The sequence below is a fragment of the Stigmatopora argus genome, chromosome 12 (assembly GCF_051989625.1).
Source record: "Stigmatopora argus isolate UIUO_Sarg chromosome 12, RoL_Sarg_1.0, whole genome shotgun sequence".
Taxonomy (NCBI): domain Eukaryota; kingdom Metazoa; phylum Chordata; class Actinopteri; order Syngnathiformes; family Syngnathidae; genus Stigmatopora; species Stigmatopora argus.
In genome coordinates, this window is record NC_135398.1 from 6083344 (window position 1) to 6095336 (window position 11993).

Here is an 11993-nt window from a genome sequence, read left to right on the forward strand (position 1 = left end):
TTCTAGATTTAAAACAGCTAAAAAGGTTAAGCTAAAACATCACAAAATTGAATGCAAAAATCATTTACTTCACATACCTTGAGCTAATTTAATAAACAAGTATTTCATTGATCTGCCTATCACTATATGTTGACGGCATGGACAAAAAAGTGACACTATTTGTAGTAAACTTATTATTTTCAAACCCAGTGGAATGAGAACTGGTTTGATCGGATCAGTTTTTGCAGTTATGAGCCACTGCAAACAGAAATAAACAGTAGCACTTTATTACCAACTTAGAAAATTGGTAATAAAGTGCTACTGTTTATTTCTGTTTGCAGTGGCTCATAACTGCAAAAACTGATCCGATCAAACCAGTTCTCATTCCACTGCAAACAGAAATAAACAGTAGCACTTTATTACCAATTTTCTAAGTTGGTAGTAAAGTGCTACTGTTTATTTCTGTTTGCAGTGGCTCATAACTGCAAAAACTGATCCGATCAAACCAGTTCTCATTCCACTGCAAACAGAAATAAACAGTAGCACTTTATTACCAATTTTCTAAGTTGGTAATAAAGTTGCACTGTTTATTTCTGTTTGCAGTGGCTCATATCATGATATTTTTATTTTCACTGTGAGTTGGCATTTACAAAATAGCATCAAAATTTGCTACATGCTTCTTTGCTGCAATGATACAATGTTAAAGCCCAAATATCGCGTTGGAAATACCACTACAAACAGTACACAGTAAGTACTGCTAGGATCGTGTGTTTTGCAGCCTGTGTCAGTAAGCAGCTGACAGCAGTGGAGCCACTAATAAAGAGTGAGTCAGCCTCTGAGACAGGCCTGAGGATGAGGACGGTGATTCATGTCGCACGCTTTATTCAATCCTCTGCTTAGTTCTCGCAGTATTGTCAATGCTACCTCACTATATTTTGTCTTTCCTTGACCCCACCTTGCAAAAAATGTTTGGCTATTCTACAGAAAACAATTCTTAATCCTCTGAGATCTGCTCAGCATCGCTGCACATTCTGCCTGTTTTCACTGAGTCAAGAAAAAAGACACACCATGTAATCTTAAAAAATAAATGTTTGTGACCTTTTACTAAATGGTTTTAGGAACGACCGCTTAATTAGAAGCTGTGGACGTTCCCATGATAAAATGTGGGGTACTTTGAGAATAGCTGTCATGTGGGAGATGTGAATGACCACCTCCATGAATGAGGGGATGGGTGGGGGGATCTGGCAGGTGACCAATGTTCCCTCTAAGCTGCGCGCGTGCGCAATTGCGCACTACTCTCGTCTTCTCTGCGCACAGCAAATCATATGGAGCGCACAAAATAAAACCCCAATTTTTATTTTTTATTTTTGCTGAGGCCAACACGCGAACCACTCATCCGCCAGGCTGCCCATTCATAGATATTAATCATTACATTTTAGCATTACTAAATCATTTATGTGTAGACCCAAGCGAAAATGGGCGAAAACACGTGCGTGAAAGGAAATTAATTGACGAAGACGCCGAGAACATGGAAGTGAACCTGCGACATGACGACTTTAGAGCCTTTGGCTGACGCTCGCTCTTGATTAGTCTACTAGGCAACCCTGCTGCAGTGCCGACTCTGACTGAATACTTGATGAGAGAGGCCTAAAATGTCACTGCAGAAACCACCATGCAAAGAGAAAGCGAGGGAGAAAGAAAAATGTGCACTGGCGGAGAATGACTCAAACAGGCAAACACGTCAATCCTTCCTTCCAATATTTGCTGAACTTGTATAAATCTTCAGAATAAAAAAAGCCTCAAATTTGACTCATACGCTGGCATATGCCAGCAATCTGTGTCATGTCAGAACGCATTGGATGAGGTACAACAAACGCAGAAGAAATGGCAGATTGTCCCGTAAACCACCCATTTCAAGTCCAGTTCATCTCCAGTTCAAGTGAAGGCCTCAGCCTTTGTATTCATGTGTTGCAATAGCAATTTGTTAAGAAATGATCAAAAGCCATCTTGTGGACAGAAAAGTAATGATGCAATCAATGGCATTGTTTCTAACGCGACTTTTCCAGTCAAAGCCGCTCACCTGGTTTTCCATTGCAAAATAGGATCGGAGTACAAAGAGAAATGTTTGGGTTTTTAAGACACACACACACAGGCCGTTAAACTCGTTAGTCATAACTTCTGATAACAATAGGGGAAGAACAAAGAGGTCCTGTTTCTGACCTGCGGTCACCAGGTGAGGAGAGTAACCGTATGAAAGAAGATTGAGGACTTGTGTAAGACATTCATTAACCAGACAGCGAACCAAAACAAAGTACTGGGCTTCTGTTCATCTTTGACTTGGTAACACAACATAATGCTCCCCTACTGTCTTACGTCTTCATATTTGGAGCATTAAACCATCTGGGAACATTCCAAAATCCATACTCCAAACCTATTTATTCCCATTGAGCTTTTGCTGGGAACGGCATTAGGAACAAGATTAAAACTTTTTAATACCCAGCGTCTGAGATGGTGGTGGATCTGGAAAAGATGAAGAATATAATGCTGGGTAAGGGCGGGGGAGCTCGCTGCCAAAAAAACGGTTACATCATCGCAGGTCACCAAGGCAAAGTGTAATCATGACGGAGATGAGATGATGAAGTTGGGGGCGGGGAAAGGACGGCGAGGGGCTGTGCGGTCCAGATGTCTGCTCCTGAAGATGAAAATGGGGCTGGCTTGCTTGGCAGCCTTTTAAGCTTGCGCAGAGGCAGTGTGAAGGGAGGAAAATGTGGCAAGACTTATTGGAAATGATTGTATTAATTGAGATACCACAAGTCACAGGGGATAGGCAGGGGTGCCGTAAGTCACACCTCGACTGCTCAAAGGATTCCGCTTCCCAGAAGCATTTGTCTTAGCCGCACACCTCCCTTACGTATACGGTAGATTGCATAACTCGCACCACACTCCTGGGAAGAGGGGGTGTACAGATGAAGGCGGAAAAATAAGGGAAAATGTCTTTTTAGTAGGCATCTGAGGGCATGGAGGAAGACATGATGGAGGATTTGAAGGCAATGTCCTCTGTCGTCTGAACTGACTACAAGAACACTCTCAGTTCGAGTCCAATTAAAACTTAATATACTTCAAAACAAAAGAAACGCCCAAGTTGCAACCATGAGAGATGCGTTCATCCCCCGACTCCTCCTTAATTGAAAATCCTCTATATATAATGTGAAGAAGGACCAAATCCTGTTTGTTTTTTTATTATTCAGTAAGCCTGTCGCAGGCCTTAAAAATATATACGTTTGATAAAACACACTTGTTCGCAATCTCTGGCCTGCACAAAAGGTTCGCCTCTCTGAGTTGAAATTTACAATAAAATGAGATTGAATAGTATATAAAAAACCATATATTATGTTTTTGGCTAAATGTGCTTACCAATAGTTACGCCTTGAAATACTTTCTACAAAAAAATCAGTAACAGAACCATAAATAATTAAATCAAATTGAAATTAAACAAGGTTAGACAAACAGTTGACGATGTCAAAATGTAACTGTACTTTAGTAAGAAAAACGAGCGACAAAACGAATTGAATCCAGCACTCATAAATGTTTGTGCAGTAGCAAATGGAAGTGCATTTCACATGCAAACAATGCACAGCAGTCAAAAAGGACTGAGTTGAGAGCCATGTCTCGTTAAAAGGACCGTGTGCAGCGAGCAGCAGTACTCCCAACTGCTCTAGATTTGTGTGTATGTGTGTGTGTTTATAGGATTTAATCTGCATTGGGAACACGAGGTCTGGAAAGACTCCCAATAACAGGATTTGTGAAAATCTCTAGTCAAAATGTTTGCTTCCAATCATTCTTTTTTGCATGCCGTCTTTTTTGTCCTCAATGGACCTGAACCCAATAACGGGAAATCCACCAGTTCTTGCCACTGATGAGAATGAATACAATGTTATTTGTTTGTTTTAGAATTCTCTAGGAATAGCCGGGCGAGGGCAGGGCGGTAGGGCCAAAGTATGAAATACATTGGGGTTTTTTTGCCCCATTATTTTGTTAACTGAACACAAGTTACCATTATTGTCTTCCTGGAATTTCACTTAGTAGCCCATTCCTACTGCACAAACAAAATCTAATGATTTTATTTTTTAAACACGGCTGCCGTAAAACGAGTTTTGTGAGTCGAGTGATCGAGTACATGCTCCGCAGTCACATTCATTCTTTTGTATCCTGCCTGGAGTCCAAACTGTGCCGTCGACGGCAGCCAATTAACTAACAAAGGACCTTCAAACGCTCCTGAAACAACAGCGAGTAACTAGGAAATGGCCAAAAATCAGTAAAAAGGACAAATGAAGCAGCCCGGAAAAATCCCGCGAAATGATGCAAATGTTAAAGGAAGTCAAAGCGTGACCGGACGTTTGGTCGCCCAGGTGAATATAATTTTGAGAGCTGGTTTCAACAGTAGATATTTAGATATTAAACTCTCTCTCTCATGACTATAATTTTGAGAGCTGGTTTCAACAGTAAACTCTCTGTCATGTTGTCAAACGTCCGGGCGACCAAACGTCCGGGCGACCAAACGTCCGGGCGACCAAACGTCCGGCGACCAAACGTCCGACTACCAAGTCAAAGTACCCTAACATGACAAGGAAGCAACGCAAAATTAACAACAATAGATGACCAATCACTTCAACTGGCTGTGGATGCTCATCTTTCAATGCCACTGACACTGCTAGATGTCCAATCCGTTTTGACTGGGAGATGCGAATGAACCAACAACATAAATAAACATATACAACAAAAAACCAAACTGCATTTGGCACTCCTGAACTACACAGAGATTTACACTCCCTAACCTGCAACTAAAATACTTACTAGTTTCGTTAGATTAGACACGCTAACCCTTTTGTCACAAGTCAACTGCAAGCCTTTTGCGAATATAGTGAAATATGTGAGTCATTATCTCAAAAACCAAATCCACACCAGGATAAACTAAACCAATAAAATGTGTTTTGAAACGAACATTGTCTTGAGAGGTGGGTAGTCATGGCAACAGGCAGAGGATCGGACTCCGCAACGGTGGCTCGGGTACGTCCCTCAGCACTCTCGCAGAGAGCTCCGACATGATTTAATACTGCAGGGATGGGAGGGAAAGTCAGAAAACATTGAGTTGCTAAAATTGAGAATTCAAATCTCAGTCAGCTGAACACCACTGCCTCAGAATTTTCCCGGGAACTTCCGTATCGTTCAAACGTGAGCCTTGGCATTTCGACAGCTTGGGCTTTGCGGCTGACGTTGACATTGGAGCAGTTGTTGTTGAAATTGTCACGTGGCAAGAAGTCTTTCTATTCACGACTGCTCTTTAGCAACACTTTGATAGGCTTTACAGCGTCACACTGGGCCCATGTGTAGCACCGTTTATGCTATTTATGGCAAGTTCCTCAAAACCTGATCTGTTTCAGACTGAGCACGTTCCTGAATGGTTGCTAGCAAAAACAACTGAAGAAAAGACCATCGAAAAGCAAGCTTTAAGATTTAACACTACCAAAGTCGTGTTCTTTGTGCAAATATTCGGCTAAGATTTTGGCTGTATTTAACCAGTCATCGTTTCTAAGTCGCAAGCCATCTGTTGACTGAGTCGTTAAAAAATATTTTGCTTTGAAAAACGTGCAAATTGAATCGATGGATCAATTCCTAAAATCCAAAATGACTTTTATAGGATGGGAGGATCTCATTGTGAACCTTTAGACTAGAGTTATCATTTACTTATTACATAAAGTATTTTTTTTAATCATTCATTCTTAGCAAGTCAGTTTGACTACGCCAAGTGAGAGATGTTTTCATGAGCACGTCGACATTTGGAATCTTTTCTCACATCTTAAACATCTGCTATTACGTGTTCTAACCCTCACTTTGAACCATATTGAATCAAATCAAGTAGCCGGCTTATTAATTTGCATGCCGTGCGCAGGTGAGTAACAGCCACGCCACCTCTTCCCTTCCAATAGCCTTATTACAACCGTAAGCTAATGAGTCAGTACCGTGTGTGTGTGCGTCGTGTGATGACCCACCATTCACCGGGCCGGCCTCCTAGCAAGGGCGTTCAGTGTCATCGAAAGACTGGAAAACCACACCTGTGTGGCAAAGCCCAAGCTGCAAACACCTATCGACACACAAACGCACAAACGAGCATCAGCGCAGGTCGGAAGACAATTGATAATAATTGTCCCCTGAACAAAGAAGTCCCACTGCGACATCCGACGCCCAGTGACACAGAGACACACACACACACAGATTGGCTCCGTGCTCTGTTTATCAAGGCCAAGCCCATCCATCATCTGAGGCCGGTTGCCTGGGTAACCCCGTTATTATTCAAAGCACGGAGCTCGCAGAGGAGAGCAAATGCGAGCGTTCGTCAGGTTGGGGAGATTCCCCACCGGCTCGCGGCAAAAGCGCACATTCACAAAAAGGATCATTGCGCTAAGGTGTGGCCGTTCAAATTTTCAATTTCTTGACTTTGTCGCCATCTGCGCGTTTGATTTTCATCCGGCTTCGTCCCTTTAGTTTCTGTGTCCTTTCACGCGTTTCATTCGAGTCCGCCCGGACCCCCGTTTCTGGCGAGCCCACCCTACCCGTTCCCTAAAATCTCATTTTTCATTCACATCCTGCAGCTCGCACACTCATTCACAAACACCACCACAACTCACAGCGGCAAAAACGTGGGGAGGGCAGAATAACGAGGTGTTGCCCGTCGACTTTCTGATTGACAGCGGCACGCTGAGGGCTCCCAAAAAAACAAAAAAAAAATCGAGCCGGCCAATGGGAAAGCATAGAGATTCTAGAATGGGATTGTGGAGGAAAGTGAATGGGTCGATAGCAACGCACGTGCCTCAGATTGTAACCTTTCCACCACCAATACAAATCTCCTTCATTCAGTCGTCAGCACGGAAGCCATTCATTCAATTGAGCGAGGCTTCATTCACACATTTGCTTTCTTTTCTGTCAGCACGTCAAGATGACGTGAGCAGAAAATACAAAATGACCAGTATCATAAATCTAGATCGATCTTTTTATGCCTACTTATTTATGTGTGCACTCTATGGTAAAGCTTTAAATCTCATTGTACTTGTACAATGACAATAAACGCATTCAATTCAATCATCTTCATTCATACAGTTTGCTGAAAAAATATTCCATCTCTACCTGACTTTTTTTTAGTAAGTTATACTTGGAAATTGAATGGGATGATTTTAATGAATAAGAACTAGGAATTTAAACATATTCTCTTGGCCAGATGTGAAACATTAGTTTGTCTGCACTTATTATTTTCTGTGGAATAGATAAATGTAGTGAAAACAAGCAGGTTTTAAACTAAAACCAGCCAAGAATCTTTTCAAAATGTTTGAGCATGTCGCAAAACTGATGGGAGATCAAGATTCAATCTAATAGTTGCCAGGTTAATGTCATGAACGTAGTATTTTTTGTAAGGTTTGATGTAGGAATTATTTTTTTTTGTCATCACCAATATTTTGAAAATAATAATAATAATAATTATCTGATAAAAGGTAGTACCTCCAAGTGGTTAAAGTGAGTTAAGGTGAATTTCCATGAATGTGCTGAAGTCAAGTCCATACAAAGGATCCACATGGAGCTGGAAGCACTGCAATGAGAAGATAAAATACAGTTGACATCTTGGATGGGACAAAAGGGGGGGGGCTTTAGTGGAAAGTTGAGTTATCTTGGTAGATGGTATCACTGGAACTCATATCAGATTGCAGTGACTTTTTTTAATCTCTAAAAGACTGTGTACGTGCAAGTGTGTCAGTGAGACAGCATAAAGATCTGTGTTAGATGTTCCGCCTTGTAATAAAAACCCAAAGCTCAAACTACATGTTACTCCATCTTTACACTCGATGATTTGCATCGAGAAACAAACCTCTTCCTATTTGATTTAGTGACATCCTACATTTGTGGAGAAGAAAAATGTATATAGTATCTGTATTTTGCACTTTGGAGAAGCAGTAGTTTCTAGTTTAATGTCTGAACAACAGTATTTAAAGAAGACAAGACTTAACCATTTTACACACAGGGGAATCCTAGAATCAGAACTGTCAGATGCTTAATCTCTAGTCAGATTTCTTAGTCTTATTCATTTTACAGCCCAGCAGCAGCTAGTTGGACCGCAGTAAAAAAAAGTCCTAAACACCTCTCTTGTAGTTATTGCTTGGACCAGCTGTTAGCCAAGTACAGTAACCCACGTAGATAAAGGGAAGACATAATTAGAGTGGTTTAACTGCACGTCCGTCACCCTTGCCAAATGTCAAGTATCCAGTTCGGAAGCAGTTTTCTACTCCCTGCATTTGCAATTGTCGCAAGCGATAGCATGAGTCCATAAAGGTTTCTTAGGCGGATTCATAGATCTGAAGGTAGACTATTTTTGCCTGCACAATGTCAGGAATGTGGAAGAGCTAGCGAGTGGCATGTCTCTACACCAGACGCGTGGCCGGATGATTCGCCTAAAGACGTTTCGCCGACGGACGTTTGACAGACGGACAGGTCGCCGAATGGACGTTCCACCGAACGGTCATTCGGCCGAACGGCCGTTCGGCCGAATGACCGTTCGGTGGAACGTCCATTCGGCGACCTGTCCGTCTGTCAAACGTCCGTCGGCGAAACGTCTTTAGGCGAATCATCCGAGTACCCACCAGACGTAAATAAGAATGCAAGTGACGACTGCAATCTGCCAGGAGGAGAAATGTCAGATCTTTCCATATTCATCTCCAGCAGGCCACTCGTGTGATTGTTTCTCATAAACAGACTCAGTTCCACAAGGGGGTTGCTTTGCATTCACAACTTGGCACGGTGCAAGCTAACAATTCTCACTGAGTGTATGGAATCGAAAAATTCCCAAGAACTAAAAAAGCTCACAGTAATTTAAAGTCAAAAGAAAAAAAAAACGGTTTAGTCCCCCTGAGAGAGAAGCAGAGAATTTCCCAGAGCTTAAACTTTTGGTTATCAAACCCACGGTAGTCAAGAGACCTAGCTAGACACATTTACAGCAGCTGACTGTGTGATCTTTGGCTAATAAATGCTGCTTACATCAGCCGCGTGACATGAAGTCACCAAAGAAGAAGTGGCGGGCCAAAGAAGTCAGTTAAAACAGGAAGCGAGATATTTACACCATTTGTGCACATGCGCAGGTAAGCGCTCTGGCTGCCGGTGACGCATCCTGCGCCGTGTACCCATTAGAAAGTAAGAACCCGGTAGGCAGGCGAATACACGTCTAGAAGGCGACTACGCACACACGCAAAACCACACGCAGTGGTGTACGGCCGTGTCGTAACATCGTGAGCCACCGCCTAAGGCTTGCACGCTGACCACGGCAAGACGGCGGGTGGTGGTGGCAGCGGTGGGGGGGTTGGGGATCATTACATCAGATCTTAAAGAGGGAGCCGTGATTGTGTGGCAGGCAGCAACAGGGCTGTGAGTGTGTGTGTGTGTATGTTTGCACACACACTCAGACACACAGAGACGGGTGGGTTGGAGGGGGTCGCAAAAACATTTGATGTGGTCGCACAAATATCCACAGGCTTACAATTCAGCCGGCCCCACTGGTAATGATCATTGTTACGTAAAAAGATGCTGTGTTGTTATTTGGGCTACACGATGAGGATGGCGTTGTGGAGGCTGTAATATTCCGCTTAATATACACAGAGGTGGCCAAATCGTGAAACTTGAGAAATATGCAAGTCCTGAACTTTGGTAACAATACAGACTCAGTACATTGCGGGTTAGCGTACTGTTGTTTTATTCAGCATTTCTTTAAAGCGCTTTGGGACAGCTGGGACTTTTATGAAAATTCAAAATAAAGAAACTTAATTATATGCAGGTTATCGCCTATTGCAGGGGTGTCAGACTTGGGTTGGCTCGCGGGCCCCGTTAACGTCAACTCGATTTCATGTGGGCAGGTCCATTTTAGATATAATATTTAGATTTTTTTAAATAAATGGATTAAAAGAACTGGATTAAAAGCCCTGAATATTCAGTTTTTTATAGATCTAAAACAATGTTTATTTTAGCTTTTATATATATATATATTCAGATTTTACAAAATTATTTTTGAACTAAAAACAAAGAAAAAATTGATTAAAAAATTACAATTATTGATTTAAAAGGGGGGGGGGGAAATCAGGAAATTTAATATACATCTATACTCTTCATTTTAATTTGATCCTAAAACAGAAAGTCAGCACTCATGATTTACTTTCCCGGGCCACACAAAATGATGCGGTGGACCAGATTTGGCCCCCGGGCCGCCACTTTGACACAGGTAGGCCACGTGTGTCTGTAAGTGCAAGTTTGTAAATATACCGCCATGAAAAAATGCAATTTTGCAATGCTGTACTTTCTTAATTGCGATGAGCAAAAAATACACACCATTATTTTACCACAAAAATCCAACAAGTTCATATGTTCATTTTCTTAATCTGCCCCCCAGACGAGTTTGTGAACTCTTTCACACTATCACTGTCCAGATCACCCTAACCAAAATGACCTCCATCTCAGATTGCTTATTTGCCTCCCTTAAATGTCTCTTGAATGTTTACACTCGCATACACACGTGCACGTATATGCCCTCTTCTCCCCCCTCATTGCCAAGTCATTTAGTGGCCGGCCCAGACCCCCCTACGGTGACACTAATTTATCGTGTCGTCTTCTACGACCCAACGGTCTCTCCGGATTTACGGCCTCGACAAGCGAGGCTAGCCGTGAAATGCATGCGAGCGGGGCCGGAGCGCGTCCAACTGGCGTGATGATATACGAGTGCATTTTAAGAGCTCCTCATGTTCGCCAGACACGTGAGCACATCTTTACAGTGGACTTCCCCATATAGTTTCCGATCCGGATGTGCCGGAGAAGGAGACAGCAAACACGTGCCGGTGATGGGAAAGCGTGATTTCACCATTTGCCCTCTGAGATGAGAGCTCTCGTGAGAGGAAAATAAAGGCTCGCTCCGTATTTTAATGAGCGTTGTTGCCTGCCGCAGTGTTTTGCTGATGAGGTCGTCCATATATAAGAGTTTGAGGCCACTCACTCCTCTGTCGGGGATTTCTCACTTGCACTCAATTCCACTTTGGTCCATCGAAGCAACGCAAAAACAGTCTACGGCACGGATGTGTTGTAAACTCGTGGAAAACTGCACGCACAAGAAGCTTAAATTCAGCCTACATTGCATCTCTTAGCTTTAACACTAGATAGAGATAGCCACGTAAACAGCACCTCTCCATTAGCTGAGGGGTCAAAACCTGACAACATGTTGTAAAAGTACATCTAATTTCTCAGTCCATCGAACGATCACTTCAAATACATTTTGAAACCCAATTCTTTTTACCTGATTCGGAATGTCTATTTAACAAAGACCCTTTGTTGGCCCTTGTATCCTTTGGGGAAAAATAAAAACTTTAGACACCCCTTACCTATGGGCTCACCCTTTACATCAGTGGTGTCAAACATGGTAGTTTTGATTACATCTGGAGGGCCATTATGTCTTCCAACTAGGCTGCCAAAATTAATCGATTAATAAATTGACAGCTTTCTCGATTGTGCTAATTGATAGATCATTTTTGGACGTTCAAATGAGTACAAATTTTTGCAATTATTGATTTAAAATGAGGAAACACAGGAAATAATCTACAATCTTCATTTGAATTTCATCATAAAACAGAAAGTTGGCACTCATCATTTACTTTCTCGGGCCACACAAAATGATGCGGCGGGCCAGATTTGGCCCCCGGGCCACCACTTTGACACATGCTTTACATGAACTGAATTAGACTGCAATTCTAAATCTGTCAATTGCTAAGGTTGCCTGAAAGATGTACCACTAAAAATAACCTTAAAAGTAGAGTGCAAATCAACACAGATGTATCAATTTCTTCTTCTTCGGTGACCAAACTCGCTGAAACTTAACCTCTGCTGGATGCAGCTAAGTAGTATAGATCATTACAACTCAACTGCCACAAAGGGTCTCAACG

The 11993-nt window shown here is 42.3% G+C and overlaps 1 protein-coding gene across 5 annotated transcripts in view; it reads right to left on the minus strand.

The window, feature by feature from the left end:
• Positions 1-11993, minus strand: part of yeats2 (YEATS domain containing 2) — a 73207-nt gene that overhangs the window by 38910 nt on the left and 22304 nt on the right. For 4 of the 5 annotated variants that reach the window (XR_013304240.1, XR_013304237.1, XR_013304236.1 and 1 more), the window contains 2 exons: positions 7531-7618; positions 6030-6121 (listed from right to left, as the gene is read on the minus strand). The gene's annotated coding sequence lies outside the window, so the exon portion shown is untranslated. The remainder of the gene's footprint in view (positions 1-6029; positions 6122-7530; positions 7619-11993) is intronic. The other variant, XR_013304238.1, reaches the window with a different exon arrangement.